The sequence below is a fragment of the Salmo salar genome, chromosome ssa13 (genome assembly GCF_905237065.1).
Source record: "Salmo salar chromosome ssa13, Ssal_v3.1, whole genome shotgun sequence".
Lineage (NCBI taxonomy): Eukaryota > Metazoa > Chordata > Actinopteri > Salmoniformes > Salmonidae > Salmo > Salmo salar.
The window spans coordinates 79,560,817-79,578,214 of NC_059454.1; the positions used below are offsets into that span (position 1 = coordinate 79,560,817).

Below are 17,398 nucleotides of genomic sequence, written 5' to 3' on the forward strand. Positions count from 1 at the left end.
GCCAGTATTGCAGAATCAAGGTTTTCTGTATTTTTCATTTTTATTAGCATTTATGTCCACTTGTTCTCATGTTGACTTTTTGGTTGTCTTGATTGCTTCTTCTGTACTGTGCACCTTACCATTTACACCAGAGATCTATATACACTGCTCAAAAAAATAAAGGGAACACTTAAACAACACAATGTAACTCCAAGTCAATCACACTTCTGTGAAATCAAACTGTCCACTTAGGAAGCAACACTGATTGACAATAAATTTCACATGCTGTTGTGCAAATGGAATAGACAACAGGTGGAAATTATAGGCAATTAGCAAGACACCCCCAATAAAGGAGTGGTTCTGCAGGTGGGGACCACAGACCACTTCTCAGTTCCTATGCTTCCTGGCTGATGTTTTGGTCACTTTTGAATGCTGGCGGTGCTTTCACTCTAGTGGTAGCATGAGACGGAGTCTACAACCCACACAAGTGGCTCAGGTAGTGCAGCTCATCCAGGATGGCACATCAATGCGAGCTGTGGCAAGAAGGTTTGCTGTGTCTGTCAGCGTAGTGTCCAGAGCATGGAGGCGCTACCAGGAGACAGGCCAGTACATCAGGAGACGTGGAGGAGGCCGTAGGAGGGCAACAACCCAGCAGCAGGACCGCTACGTCCGCCTTTGTGCAAGGACGAGCAGGAGAGGCACTGCCAGAGCCCTGCAAAATGACCTCCAGCAGGCCACAAATGTGCATGGGTCTGCTCAAACGGTCAAAAACAGACTCCATGAGGGTGGTATGAGGGCCCAACGTCCACAGGTGGGGGTTGTGCTTACAGCCCAACACCGTGCAGGACGTTTGGCATTTGCCAGAGAACACCAAGATTGGCAAATTCGCCACTGGCGCCCTGTGCTCTTCACAGATGAAAGCAGGTTCACACTGAGCACGTGACAGACGTGACAGAGTCTGGAGACGCCGTGGAGAACGTTCTGCTGCCTGCAACATCCACCAGCATGACCGGTTTGGCGGTGGGTCAGTCATGGTGTGGGGTGGCATTTCTTTGGGGGGGCCGCACAGCCCTCCATGTGCTCGCCAGAGGTAGCCTGACTGCCATTAGGTACCGAGATGAGATCCTCAGACCCCTTGTGAGACCATATGCTGGTGCGGTTGGCCCTGGGTTCCTCCTAATGCAAGACAATGCTAGACCTCATGTGGCTGGAGTGTGTCAGAAGTTCCTGCAAGAGGAAGGCATTGATGCTATGGACTGGCCCGCCCGTTCCCCAGACCTGAATCCAATTGAGCACATCTGGGACATCATGTCTCACTCCATCCACCAACGCCACGTTGCACCAGGAGTTGGCGGATGCTTTAGTCCAGATCTGGGAGGAGATCCCTCAGGAGACCATCCGCCACCTCATCAGGAGCATGCCCAGGCGTTGTAGGGAGGTCATACAGGCACGTGGAGGCCACACACACTACTGAGCCTCATTTTGACTTGTTTTAAGGACATTACATCAAAGTTGGATCAGCCTGTATTGTGGTTTTCCACTTTAATTTTGAGTGTGACTCCAAATACAGACCTCCATGGGTTGATAAATTGGATTTCCATTGATTATTTTTGTGTGATTTTGTTGTCAGCACATTCAACTATGTAAAGAAAAAAGTATTTAATAAGATTATTTATTTCATTCAGATGTAGGATGTGTTGTTTAAGTGTTCCCTTTATTTTTTGGAGCAGTGTATAATGACGAGATGCTCATGTTTCCACCCTAACAATAGAAGTTGTTGTCCCAAAAAGCAGGAAGGAAAGCGACAAGCTTATGTTTAAAATAAGCACATAGAAACGCATTGGGGTTATTTTGGACATATTTTGGTGAGAGAGAAACCTCTCGCTTTGTCTCTTTCTCTATGGTTTACATAACACCCAAAGCCCCTCCCTCTACCACTCACAACAACAAAGATGAGAGATCACTTATTCGTCTCTGACAAGCAATTTCAAATTGCTATTTGCTTTTGAGGTTCGGTCTAACAGAATCATTCACATGGACACCAAAACACATTGAGACATTATTTTACTGTAATAGAGAAGTTCATCTTTCACTTTAGTCCTCAAATTTCAAGCAGAGCAGACACTACTAAAGCAGATGTACCAATGAACATTAATTCTGGAAAATGTATGCCCAGTTTGTCACGCGCGCATTACGCTACCACGTATTGCTAGCAGCATTTTTGTCAAATAAATATTGTTATACCATTTGTTTAGTCTGTTTTATAAACGTGCAAAAAGCACAAAATATAAATTGCCAACTCGTTCTTATTCTGAGAAATAAGGTAGGCCACTTGATTTCAACATCTGAACTAAGTGGATAGGCGAGCATGCTTTTCAAACAGTTGGAGACAGACAGAAGGGTGTGTTCATAACCATTCAACTGTTTTGCACTGATATCTAGCAAATAGATCCAAGTTGGCTGGCTACTCACTAGCATGAGGGATGGTGCTTGAGAGATTGTTTATGAGACCTGTGTTCATTTTCTATAATGGTTCTGGTTAAATTTGTAACAAAAAAAGGCATTTTTAAAGACAGACCCGAAAGCCAGATCAGCGATTATTGCAAAAAAAAAGCAGGTAAAACTATTTAACCTAGTGGTTAAGAGCTTTGGGCCAGTAGCCAAAGTGTCGCTGGTTCAAATCCCCGAGCCGACTAGGTAAAACAAATTATTTCTATAAGTCGCTCTGGATAAGAGCGTCTGCTAAATGACTCAAATGTAAATGTCTTATGGTTGTGGAAAGCGTAAATTCAGTCTAGGTATAATTTCACAAACCCTAAATTCATTAGATTATTGCTGACTGTTTTAAATGTAGTCTATTTGACCTTTAAATTGTACAACAAATCTTATTTAGAGAGAAAAATATATATTTAAACAATCTATATATCGTGACGGTCTGAATTTTTTTTTCGATTTGAGTTTTAGGCCGTATTTCCCAGTCCTACTTTGAGGTAGGGTTTGTTTTCTCCAATTTATGCTTTGGCCACAAATACGAGTATAGGATGAGTCAACAACATTATTTGAGTATGAGTTAACAGAATAATAACATTTAAAAAGTCAGATCTTCACTGGACAGTTACTTTAAGGTTTAAAATCAGTATTTTGGTTAACTGGATTATTTCAAATATTCGAAATAGAGCCTTCATAAAATTACATATTATTATGAGGTCAAGTGCTACTTCAATAAAAGCAAAACACATCTTTGTAAAATGTGAACTACTCAGGGAAGAGGTTTATTATCAAGCAGACCGAATACAGTGGAGGACATAAGTATTTGATCCCTGCTGATTTTGTACGTTTGCCCACTTATAAAGAAATGATCAGTCTATAATTTTAATGGTAGGTTTATTTGAACAGTGAGAGACAGAATAACAACAAAAAAATCCAGAAAAACGCATGTCAAAAATGTTATAAAATTATCTGCATTTTGATGAGGGAAATAAGTATTTGACCCCTCTGCAAAACATGACTTAGTACTTGGTGGCAAAACCCTTGTTGGCAATCACAGAGGTCAGATGTTTCTTGTAGTTGGCCACCAGGTTTGCACACATCTCAGGAGGGATTTTGTCCCACTCCTCTTTGCAGATCTTCTCCAAGTCATTAAGGTTTCGAGGCTGACGTTTGGCAACTCGAACCTTGAGCTCCCTCAACAGATTTTCTATGGGATTAAGGTCTGGAGACTGGCTAGGCCACTCCAGGACCTTAATGTGCTTCTTCTTGAGCCAGTCCTTTGTTGCCTTGGCCGTGTGTTTTGGGTCATTGTCATGCTGGAATACCCATCCACGACCCATTTTCAATGCCCTGGCTGAGGGAAGGAGGTTCTCACTCAAGATTTGACAGTACATGGCCCCGTCAAATGATGCGGTGAAGTTGTCCTGTCCCCTTAGCAGAAAAACACCCCCAAAGCATAATGTTTCCACCTCCATGTTTGACGGTGGAGATGGTGTTCTTGGGGTCATAGGCAGCATTCCTCCTCCTCCAAACACGGCGAGTTGAGTTGATGCCAAAGAGCTCCATTTTGGACTCATCTGACCACAACACTTTCACCCAGTTGTCCTCTGAATCATTCAGATGTTCATTGGCAAACTTCAGATGGGCATGTAAATGTATTCTTGAGCAGGGGGACCTTGCGGGCGCTGCAGGATTTCAGTCCTTCACGGCGTAGTGTGTTACCAATTGTTTTCTTGGTGACTATGGTCCCAGCTGCCTTGAGATCATTGACAAGATCCTCCCGTGTAGTTCTGGGCTGATTCCTCACCGTTCTCATGATCATTGCAACCCCACGAGGTGAGATCTTGCATGGAGCCTCAGGCCGAGGGAGATTGACAGTTCTTTTGTGTTTCTTCCATTTGCGAATAATCGCACAAACTGTTGTCACCTTCTCACCAAGCTGCTTGGCGATGGTCTTGTAGCCCATTCCAGCCTTGTGTAGGTCTACAGTCTTGTCCCTGACATCCTTGGAGAGCTCTTTGGTCTTGGCCATTGTGGAGAGTTTGGAATCTGATTGATTGCTTCTGTGGACAGGTGTCTTTTTTACAGGTAACAAGCTGCGGTTAGGAGCACTCCCTTTAAGAGTGTGCTCCTAATCTCAGCTCGTTACCTGTAGAAAAGACACCTGGGAGCCAGAAATCTTTCTGATTGAGAGGGGGTCAAATACTTATTTCCCTCATTAAAATGCAAATCAATTTATAACATTTTTGACATGCGTTTTTCTCGATATTTTTGTTGTTATTCTGTCTCTCACTGTTCAAATAAACCTACCATTAAAATTATAGACTGATCATTTCTTTGTCAGTGGGCAAACGTACAAAATCAGCAGGGGATCAAATACTTTTTTCCCCCCACTGTAGGTTATGTATAAGAAAAAATAAACTAAAAAGTGTAGCTCTGCTCATCATGCAAATGGAGCATTATATTTCTCAAGGAGTTATTCTTAGAATGAATAAACATATTTTCCTGGTGACATCAACGGAGCTAAAGATGTTCTCCATTCAATTCAATAAGAGCTTTAAGCCCTCAGCATGGAACCACAGTCCATAGAGAATGGAGTTGTCACATGCTGCCGCCACATAGAAAAATCCTTTTGACAGTCAGTCGGCTTCCACTGTCAAAACTAAAAATGCAGCTTTTTTAAAACTAGTCTGCTAGGCTATATCCCCTCGATGTAGCTCACAGATTACTAGTTGTGTATAATTCAATACCATCGAAATGATACTGTGTACAAAAAATACATTTTTACTACAACCTGGTGAAACAAATCTGAATTAGTGCACACACGCAGGTGTGCACGCACACACACACACACACACACACACACACACACACACACACACACACACACACACACACACACACACACACACACACACACACACACACACACACACACACACACACACACACACACACACACACACACACACACACACACGAGACCAGAGCCTGGATTGAAACTGCATTCTGTAATCTAAAAGTAAGCAGGGAGCTGGACCAGGTTTTGGATGCGGGCCATGGGCAGTTCAGACCCAGAGTGAGTTACATCAATCGTACGCCTCTGCTGCATGTTCTGCCAGCCCAATGTTTTAAAGTAATCTGTGTATCATTTGGTGGTAGGGAGATAAGGAGATGGCGCCGACAGTCACGGCTGCTCTGCTTCTAGCTCCTAAGCAACTTTGCAGTATTTTGTGTGTTATTTCTTACATTATTAGCCCAGAACGTTTTTTGTGTTATTACATACAGCCGGAAATAACTTTGGGATATCAGAGCGGCAGTAAGTCACCAGCATTACGACCAGGAATACAACTTTCCCCGAATTGGATCCTTTGTTCATACCCCCCAGGGCAATTGTGACTAACCACCTGGATGTAGCAAAATTTGAAATTGTGTTTTTTTTTTATTTTTTACATTGGATAAAAGTAGAGACTCTACAAAATGGTATATCACACACTGCATTTGAGGAACAATGGGAAAGTAATTCTACTTTGAAAGTTGATCAACTTGTAAACTCCCTTTTGAGAAAATGGCCTTTGAATGTTTTGGTATTACATTTACATTTACATTTTAGTCATTTAGCAGACGCTCTTATCCAGAGCGACTTACAAATTGGTGCATTCACCTATAATATCCAGTGGAACAACCACTTTACAATAGTGCATCTAAATCTTTTAAGGGGGGGGGTTAGAAGGATTACTTTATCCTATCCCAGGTATTCCTTGAAGAGGTGGGGTTTCAGGTGTCTCCGGAAGGTGGTGATTGACTCCGCTGTCCTGGCGTCGTGAGGGAGCTTGTTCCACCATTGGGGTGCCAGAGCAGCGAACAGTTTTGACTGGGCTGAGCGGGAACTGTGCTTCCTCAGAGGTAGGGAGGCGAGCAGGCCAGAGGTGGATGAACGGAGTGAAGAGCTATTCTTTATCATCTACACCCATTCAGCATCATTCACGCCCACTTAAGCTTTAGCCCCACCCATCTCCTTTCGCTCTCGGAGCACGCACTTGACGTTCTGACCAATGATTTTATTTACCCATGGATAACATGAAAACAGCCTAACCAGCTCTGCTGGCAACAATTTCATCACGCTTTTTTGCAGACATTTACTGACACTGGCCATATTCAACGGGTGTTGTACACACACATCACGTAACGTTAGCTAACGAGCCAGCCAGCTAACGTTAGCTAGTTAAACAACAATGAACAGTGCCAACAATGCCACAGCGCTGGAAGCTAACCAACCAGGTTCAATGTTTGCTAGCTAGGCTGTAACTAGAAAAGTAAATGGCTCTGGGATACGAATAACATCAGCTAGGGAGCCAGCCAGCTAACGTTAGCTACCTAGCTAACAGTGCACGTTAGCTTAAGACATAAGCTAGCTAGGTAAACAATGAACCTAGCTAAGTAAACAAAGTGTAAGTTCACACACGGCACGTAACGTTAGCTAACGTTAGCTGGCTGGCTCGTTAGCTAGTTAAACAACAAACACAGTACCAACAATGCCACAGTGCTGGGAGCTAACAAACCATGTTCAATGTGCACTGGTGTTTTCTCCATCTCTTCAGCGATCATACTCTAATTCCACTGATTTCAAAACTTGATCCTCCAGAAAGTGGAGAGCAACACTTATGCAGCTCCACTACACAATACAAGCCGCGTTCGACAGGATTACCAACAGACTGATGAGCTCAAATAGACAGAAGCCAAATACTGACGCTTACACGGACACCATAGTACCCTCCAAGCTCATCGTTAAGCTCGGGGCCCTCGGTCTGAACATCGCCCTGTGCAACTGGGTCCTGGACTTCCTGATGGGCTGCCCCCAGGTGGTGAAGGTAGGAAACACTTCCACTTTGCTGATCCTCAACACAGGGGCCCAACAAAGGTGCATGCTCAGCCCCCTCCTGTAGTCCCTTTTCACTCATGACTGCGTGGCCATGCACGCCTCCAACGCAATCAAGTTTGCAGACACAACAGTAGTAGGCCTGATTACCAACAATGACGAGACAGACTACAGGGAGGAGGTGAGGGCCCTGGCGGAGTGGTGCCAACGTAAAAACGAAGGAGCTGATCGTGGACTTCAGGAAACAGCAGAGGGAGCACGCCCCATCCGCATCGACAGGACCGCAGTGGAGAGGTGGCATGCTTCAAGTTCCTCGGCGTACACATCACTGACAATCTGAAATGGTCCACCCACACAGATAGTGTGGTGAAGACGCAATAGCACCTCTTCAACCTCAGGAGGCTGAAGAAATTCAGCTTGGCCCCTAAGACCCTCACAAACGTTCACAGATGCACAATTGACAGCATCCTGTCGGGCTGCATCACCGCCTGGTACGGCAACTGTCCCACCCGCAACCGCAGGGCTCTCCAGAGGGTGGTACGATCTGCCCAACGCATCACCGGGGGCACACTGCCTGCACTCCAGGACATCTATAGCACCTGTCGTCACAGGAAGGCCAAAAATTATCATCAACAACAACCACCTGAGCCACGGCCTGTTCACCCCGCTATGATCCAAAAGTCAGTACAGGTGTATCAAAGCTGGGACAGAGAGACTGAAAAACAGCTTCCATCTCAAGGCCACTGTTAAATAGCCATCACTAGCCGGCTACCACCCGGCTACTCAACCCTGCACCTTAGAGGCTGCTGCCCTATATACATAGACGTGGAATCACAGGCCACTTTAATAATGTTTACATAGTGCTTTACTCATCTTATATGTATATACTGTATTCTATTGTACTGTATTTAGTCAATGCCACTCAGACATGATCGTCCTAATATTTATATATTTCTTAATTCCATTCTTTTACTTTTAGATGTGTGTATTGTTGTGAATTGTTAGATATTACTGCACTGTTGGAGCAAGGAACAAGAATTTTGCTACACCCGCAATAACATCTGCTAAATATGTGTATGTAACCAATACATTTTGATTTGTCGTGCTAGGGGGCACGCAGCATCCAAGAACCCCTACAGAAGACATAAGAAGGGTATCTTCATAAAGCACTACATTGATGCTTCACAAATCAACCTATAACCATATCACGCTCTATAAAGATTAATGTGGCATAACTATGTGACAACCATCAATACATTTTTCACATTTATTCATATTTTATAGAGCATGAAATATGGAGATATGGTTACAGATGATGTGACCCATTTATGCAGTGCTTATGAAGCCTATATGAATGCTTTATGAAGCCTATATGCTGAAAGTCCGTTTTCAGTTCTCCCCTCGTTTGTCTGCAATGTGGAGGGTTGTGTGGAGGGATGTTCTGTGTGTTGCAGATGTTTCTCCACCCTAGACAGACAAGGGATATCATATCACATACACAAGCTCCAAAATTCTCATTTCCATGGTGATGAGAAATATATATAACACTCAAATACTGTATAGTCCCCATTACATAATGGATGTTGAAGAAGAATGAAAAGCACAATGCAAATAGGAGTGGAATTCCCTTAAATTACCCTTGGAACATCCCTTGTGTCATTCTTTGAACTGAAGGCACATTGTGTTTGTGGTGAGAGTGTTGTCAGCACAATGATGCTGCCAACCTCCTGGAGCTTGTTTGTCCAGTCCTGGAGGTTAGGCCTAGTTAGTGATACAGGTGCACCGCCCTCACTGCGCTTAAGACCCTCATCATCTCAATCTCCAACCCCGTCGCCTCACCTCCCTCTGGGGCATGACAGACTGGGGTCACACCAGACAGCCCAGTCTCAGTCACACCCGCTATTGTGGAGAGGGAGAAGGCCCTCCGAGCATTTTATATGGTCACAGAACACTAAGCTCTAACAGCCATGAACCCCACATTGCTGCGGTACCTGATTCTGTTGTCCATTGGATCTGACAGACGTCCTTGTTCACAGCGACTCAGAAACAGTCCTGGGCAGCAGACAACAATGCCAGTGAAATGAGAGCAATAGAAACAAAGTGAGATGAATGTCTATCAAAGTCAACACAGAGAGCCTGACGTCTATGTGACAGAGCTATGTATGAATTTATCGTCAGGCATCGGTGAATACCAGAGAAACAGCCTACATGCAAAAAACGAAAATGACATTTTCAAAACAAATTCCATTCAGCTGGAACTGTTTATCAGGGAATTGTTTTCTCTGACGTTTTATCAGGGGGCACCAATGTTTTTTTTTATCTAATTGATGAGTCTGGGACCTCGATGACCTTGGGCTGCTTTTGTCTTTATTACAGTTGATACTCACGGACGTCTCTCCCCCTCTCAACCACCATACACACGCACACTAGGGGAAAAGTGGTATTTCATGCCATCATCTGATCACATTTAAGCTTTCCAGTAAATCTGCCATGCGTGTTATGAGGGTTCAGATGAGAACAGTGCAGTGAAATGTATGACCAACACTACCTCCCTAACCTAACTTAGCAGGCGTAAAAGAAAAAGCCTGAGCGGAGTTCCCACATCAGGTTTCCAGCGGAAAAGGAAGCAAGATTGAATTAGCTGTATCCCGTTCTCTTCTCCCCTCTCCCTTAGCCTACTCCCAGTGCTCGGAAACATGCCTATACAGTACCCTTAAACTACAGAAGTAAAAAGGAAAGTAGTCAACTGACATTAAAAAAGATCTCACCTCCCTCTCCCTCAACCACCAGACAGACACTTTGAACTCCACTTAAAACCATTGGGCAGAAAGGCGGGGGACATGTCTGATTTTTGATTAGCCAGTAATAGCCACATAAAAATGCAAGTGAAGCTAATGGGTTATGAGCCAATCTGTATTCTCCACTGTTCAAGTCCCTTCGTAATTAATGTAGTGAAAAGACATTCAGGACATCTTTCACACTACATATAAAAACACCCAGATGGCTGTGGCTTTTCATAGACCATTCAAATTACTGTAATGGAGATTGTTTAGTGTGCTCATATCTCCAATCATTTTAATAAACAAGCAATAGAATGGGAATTAACTGGCATCACATGGTGTAGCATGACAATGAGCTCTGACCAAAGATTATCTGCTTGATAAGCCGATGGGAACTCAATTCCTGGGAAGTAAATAACGATGAAACACGAAATGGGAAACAATATATATTTACGGACAATGAAAGTAGTGGCGGATAGATTATGCTAGATCCTTTCACGCTGCAACTAGAGCCATAACAATGAAGGACAACAATTCGTACTAAGTAGGTGGAACCCAGAGCTGCCAGATAGAACAGTTCTATGGTTCTATGACATGTGGATGTTCCAACAGCTGGAACATAATTTCAACATAATTAGTCAATGCTATAATCACCTCACTACAACACCCACTTACACCAGAGTAACAAAACAGCCTACCCTGCATAACACTGACAGACAGACAGGGAGGTTGGTAGTTACTGATTAACACTGAACACACACAGGCAAGTGATTGGGAAATGGCCTTTATTCCACTGTGCTGTGACTGAGGCACAGTGAGATAGGGCTCTCTGTGTGTGTGTGTGTGTGTGTGTGTGTGTGTGTGTACACGCGCATAATCAATGGGTTATATTTAAGCAATAAGGCACGAGGGGTGTGGTATATGGCCAATATACCACGGCTAGGGGCTGTATCCAGGCACTCCGCAACACACACCCGATGTGCCTCGTGTTCTCCCGGCCGGCTCGGTCCTCCCCTCCTGCTCCGTGGCTTGACGACTCATTGCGAGCTCACAGAACAGGGCTCCGGGCAGCCGAGCGGAAATGGAGGAAAACTAGCCTCCCTGCGGACCTGGCATCCTTTCACTCCCTCCTCTCCACATTTTCTTTCTCTGTTTCTGCTGCTAAAGCCACTTTCAACCACTCTAAATTCCAAGCATCTGCCTCTAACCCTAGGAAGCTCTTTGCCACCTTCTCCTCCCTCCTGAATCCTCCTCCCCCTCTGCGGATGACTTTGTCAACCATTTTGAAAAGAAGGTTGACAACATCCGATCCTCGTTTGTTAAAACCTGTTGGGGCTAGGGGGCAGTATTTTCACGGCCGGATAAAAAAAACGTACCCGATTTAAACTGGTTACTACTCTTGCCCAGAAACGAGAATATGCATATAATTAGTAGATTTGGATAGAAAAAACTCTAAAGTTTCTAAAACTGTTTGAATGGTGACTGTGTATAACAGAACTCATATGGCAGGCCAAAACCTGAGAAGATTCCATGCTGGAAGTGCCCTGTCTGACAATTTGTTGTCCTTCTGTTGCATCTCTATCGATATTACAGCATCTGTGCTGTTACGTGACACATTCTAAGGCTTCCATTGGCTCTCTAAAGCGTTCAGAAAGCGGAATGACGTGTCTCCTGTCTCTGGGCAAAGTACAGCAGCAGAGTTTGTAAGTGGCCTGCCTGAGGACAGTGAGACTGAGATGCGCGGTCACGAGACTTCTCAATTTTTTTCTTTCAGTCTTTGAATGAATACAACGTTGTCCGGTTGGAATATTATCGCTATTTTACAAGAAAAATAGCATAAAAATTGATTTTAAACAGCGTTTGACATGCTTCTAAGTACGGTAATGGAATATTTTGAAATTTGTCGTCACGAAATGCGCTCGCGCGTTACCCTTCGGATAGTGACCTGAACGCACGAACAAAAAAACGGAGGTATTTGGATATAACTATGGATTATTTGGAACCAAAACAACATTTGTTGTTGAAGTAGAAGTCCTGGGAGTGCATTCTGACGAAGAACAGCAAAGGTAATCCAATTTTTCTAATAGTAATTCTGAGTTTAGGTGACCCCAAACTTGGTGGGTGTCAAATTAGCTAGCCTGTGATGGCCGAGCTATGTACTCAGAATATTGCAAAATGTGCTTTCGCCGAAAAGCTATTTTAAAATCTGACATAGCGTTTGCATAAAGGAGTTCTGTATCTATAATTCTTAAAATAATTGTTATGTATTTTGTCAACGTTTATCATGAGTAATTTAGTTAATTCACCGGAAGTTTTCGGTGGGTATGCTAGTTCTGAACATCACATGCTAATGTAAAAAGCTGTTTTTTGATATAAATATGAACTTGATTGAACAAAACATGCATAATGTCCTAGGAGTGTCATCTGATGAAGATCAAAGGTTAGTGCTGCATTTAGCTGTGGTTTTGGTTTTTGTGACATATATGCTTGCTTTGAAAATGGCTGTGTAATTATTTTTGGCAGGGTACTCTCCTGACATAATCTAATGTTTTGCTTTCGCTGTAAAGCCTTTTTGAAATCGGACAATGTGGTTAGATTAACGAGAGTCTTGTCTTTAAAATGGTGTAAAATAGTAATATGTTTGATAAATTGAAGTTACAGCATTTTTTAGGTATTTGTATTTCGCGCCACGCGATTCCACTGGCTGTCGAATAGAGTGGGACGCTAACGTCCCTCCTCTCTTCTCCAGACCATTTCCGGAGACCTTCTCCCTTACCTCACCTCGCTCATCAACTCATCCTTGACCGCTGGCTACGTCCCTTCCGTCTTCAAGAGAGCGAGAGTTGCACCCCTTCTCAAAAAACCTACACTCGATCCCTCCGATGTCAACAACTACAGACCAGTATACCTTCTTTCTTTTCTCTCCAAAACTCTTGAGCGTGCCGTCCTTTGCCAGCTCTCTTGCTATCTCTCTCAGAATGACCTTCTTGATCCAAATCAGTCAGGTTTCAAGACTGGTCATTCAACTGAAACTGCTCTTCTCTGTGTCACGGAGGCTCTCCGCACTGCTAAAGCTAACTCCCTCTCCTCTGATCCTTGTAGACCCATCTGCTGCCTTTGATACTGTGAACCATCAGATCCTCCTCTCCACCCTCTTCCGAGTTGGGCATCTCCGGCGCAGCTCACTCTTGGATTGCGTCCTACCTGACAGGACGCTCCTACTAGGTGGCGTGGCGAGAATCCGTCTCCGCACCACGTGCTCTCACCACTGGTGTCCCCCAGGGCTCAGTTCTAGGCCCTCTCATATTCTCGCTATACACCAAGTCACTTGGCTCTGTCATATCCTCACATGGTCTCTCCTATCATTGCTATGCAGACGACACACAATTAATCTTCTCCTTTCCCCCTTCTGATAACCAGGTGGCGAATCGCATCTCTGCATGTCTAGCAGACATATCAATGTGGATGACGGATCACAATCTCAAGCTGAACCTCGGCAAGACGGAGCTGCTCTTCCTCCCGGGGAAGGACTGCCCGTTCCATGATCTCGCCATCACGGTTGACAACTAAATTGTGTCCTCCTCCCAGAGTGCTAAGAGCCTTGGCATGACCCTGGACAACACCCTGTCGTTCTCCGCTAACATCAAGGCGGTGACCCGATCCTGTAGGTTCATGCTCTACAACATTCGCCGAGTACGACACTGCCTCACACAGGAAGCGGTGCAGGTCCTAATCCAGGCACTTGTCATCTCCCGTCTGGATTACTGCAACTCGCTGTTGGCGGGGCTCCCTGCCTGTGCCATTAAACCCCTACAACTCATCCAGAACGCCGCAGCCCGTCTGGTGTTCAACCTTCCCAAGTTCTCTCACGTCACCCCGCTCCTCTGCACACTCCACTGGCTTCCAGTTGAAGCTCGCATCTGCTACAAGACCATGGTGCTTGCCTACGGAGCTGTGAGGGGAATGGCACCTCCGTACCTTCAGGCTCTGATCAGTCCCTACACCCAAAGAAGGGCACTGCGTTCATCCACCTCTGGCCTGCTCGCCTCCCTACCTCTGAGGAAGCACAGTTCCCGCTCAGCCCAGTCAAAACTGTTCGCTGCTCTGGCACCCCAATGGTGGAACAAGCTCCCTCACGACGCCAGGACAGCGGAGTCAATCACCACCTTCCGGAGACACCTGAAAACCCACCTCTTTAAGGAATACCTTGGATAGGATTAAGTAATCCTTCTAACCCCCCCCCCCCCCCCCAAAAAGATATAGATGTACTATTGTAAAGTGGTTGTTCCACTGGATATCATAAGGTGAATGCACCAATTTGTAAGTCGCTCTGGATAAGAGCGTCTGCTATATGACGTAAATGTAATGTAAATGTGCCTTATTGCTATTGTAAACTGGTTACCAACGTAATTAGAGTAGTAAAAATAAATGCTTTGTCATACCCGTAGTATACGGTGTGATATACCATGACTGTCAGCCAATCAGCATTCAGGGCTCAAACCACCAAGTTTATAATATGGGATTTCCTTCTGTCTTTATTCAGTGTAACGGCAGCCTGGCTCAGGGAAACGACTCTAGTCTCTAACAGCAAATAGAGGGTGATAAGAGAACCTATTACTACGGTCTCAAGAAAAGGACCACTATGAAGATGAACCTGCTGGTAAATGTGGGTAAATGCACACACAATCCTTGCAAAATTGTGACCACATTAGTTGGGAATTGTTGAGTGTGTGTGTAGAGGGGGAGGGAAGCGAACAGTGGGAACAGAGGTACACTGATTAGCTAATTAAAAACTATTTGAATGACTATTCATGCCTGCTTCCCTCCATGTGACTGGCTGCTCTCCCCCACAAATTGTGTCTGTCTGACACAGCACATCCCAGCAGGATTACATGGTGACCAGCACTGGCTGATGGGAATTGTGTGTCAGAGCCTCCCCAACCCCACCCTGTACCCCCTCTACTCCTACCTCTGTCCCCCCCAGCAGTTCTCCCACCTACACCCCTGAATGTGGAGTGTAGGTCCCCAGGGCCCCAGATTCTCCCCAGTCCTGCTGATTGTAGACCCCCTTTATCACAGCACAATGGGGAGAGAATCCTGTCTCCTGGCAACTGATCCTACTGAGAATGCTGCTGCTGCTGCTATGACACTTGAGAGAGGAGAGGGGGAAGGTGAAAGAAGAGAGAAAGGCTAAGCAGGGGGAGGATGGAAGAATGGGGATTTGTGAAAGAATGACATGTTGCGCAGAGGTTTATTATCTTTGTGGTAAAGGAAGGAAGAATCATCGGCTGGAATCCAGTCAAGGGAGGGAGATGCCTTTATTAAAACGGAGATCTTAAGCAGGGGCCTGGAGGATAGAGACCAATGAAAGCAACCACAAATTGAAGTGCCAGTGACAACGACTAAAACCATGTTGTTTTCAGTTGTCCTTCAAATATATTCATGATGAAAATAATGTCAGTCAAGTGGCGACTATTATTCAGCATATTCCAGATGTTCTGTGCCTATGCACTCTACACAGCTAGCTACTATACTAATAAAACAATATTCTAGCACAGATAACATTGTCACACATTCAGTGCCTACACACGTACACAGATAAAATAGTGAGACAACACATGCCAGTGTCTCAGCGTGATGATACTGGAGCAGCATCATGTCCTCACAGTAGAACACATTCTATCAGTGGTGTAACGCTGTTCTGTTCTCTTATCCTCCTTATCGACTTACAATATTTCATAATGGCGTTGGCTGGCATCTGTAAGTCATCGAACCGGTTTGATCCTGAGAGGTCTTAGAGTAGGAAGTGAGCAGCAGTGGGAGTGCCGCAGTGGGAGTAGCAGCAGCAGCACTAGATCCAACAGACACTAATAAACCCTAGAATCTAAAGCCCAACGACAGTCTATCTGCCCTGCTCTGGCTCTGCTAGCCAAGATAAAGACCTCCGATCAACCGCTGGCTGCATCGTCTGGCTGAGGCCACCACAGACAATAAGCCTCTTTCACAACCTACTTTTTGACCCAAAAGAGCCTCAGTGTGTGTATATGGGTCTAATAGACTGTGAGGCTATAGGCCTCTAGGATCAGGCTATTTCAGGCTCCAGGGCTAACGATGTGGAAACAAGCATGTAGAGAACTAAAGCATGTCAGGCAGGGTGAGAGTGTTTGCTAGTGTGCGTTTTCTTTTGTTGAGGTAGCCTTTGTATCTCTGCAAAAGTGTCTCATGAAGAACATGTCTCCATCCGTTTATGTAAAAACACCAAGTTAAAGCCGTATTACTTTGAGAGGTCTTGTTGGAAAAAATGTAGAGCTACAATTCTTCTGTTAAGAAGAAAAGTGGGTGACTGACAACAAACAAGTGTGTGTGTTTGGAGGGGGAATATGTTTGTAGATCTGGTAGGAAGACAACATCCTGCTCCTCACGCTGAGACAGCAAGATACCGCCTGGGAAATTAACGAGCCTGTAATAAAATCTTTTTTTTTTAAACACACAGATTTGGTCTTCATTCTTATAAAGAAACATTTTCAAGAAAAGTGGGAGTTATTTTAGGGCAGCAATAGATAGGAGCTTCTTCCTTAACTGAGTAGAGCCCTCAGTGACAGGACTTTTGAATAGCGAGCGTGGCTGGCGGCACATTCTTTTTCCTGGGTGGGCTGAGTCTGTTCTGTCGCTGCTCTGCTGGGATTAAGCTCTCATGGCAGTCTGGGGCCCCTGTAGCGAACAAATTAAACAGCTACTGATAACACTTCTTCCATTAACGCTCTGCTCACAGACCCTCTGTGACCGTGTTGAAGCCTGTCAACTCCTCCGCCTGGCCTGTGCATTACGGACATGATTTCATGGCACTAGAACTGTTGAACGTGAACACTGCTCCACCAACCGCCAAACATCTCCCCAGCGAGTGAAGCCAATCCAATTTGTAGCATATCTGCATGTGTTCAGTGTTCTGTGGGTTGTGGTTTGTTTTGTGTTGGCTAATTGGCGATTCATACACAATGTGCTATAATGCAGGCTGAAAGCTCAGCTAGTCAGGTACCCACATGGCAATGTCATCAATTCTCAGAGCGAATGACCTGAAGGCTGTTTGGACATAATTGACAAATGACGTACGTTTTACTTCCCCACTACAGTACATTAAACAGAGCACTGAGGAACGCATGCCTATGGGAGTGTACGCATTTAGTCCCACTGGATTAAAGACATCCAGAGAATGTTTCCAGGGTTACGTTACAGGGCTGACAATGAGACATCAGGAGGACATCATCATGAC

At 44.8% G+C, this 17,398-nt stretch overlaps 1 protein-coding gene across 1 annotated transcript in view; it reads right to left on the reverse strand.

Annotated features, from left to right (window-relative positions):
- cxadr (CXADR Ig-like cell adhesion molecule) overlaps window positions 1-17,398 on the reverse strand; it is a 71,817-nt gene that overhangs the window by 25,749 nt on the left and 28,670 nt on the right. The gene's annotated exons all lie outside the window — the stretch shown is intronic.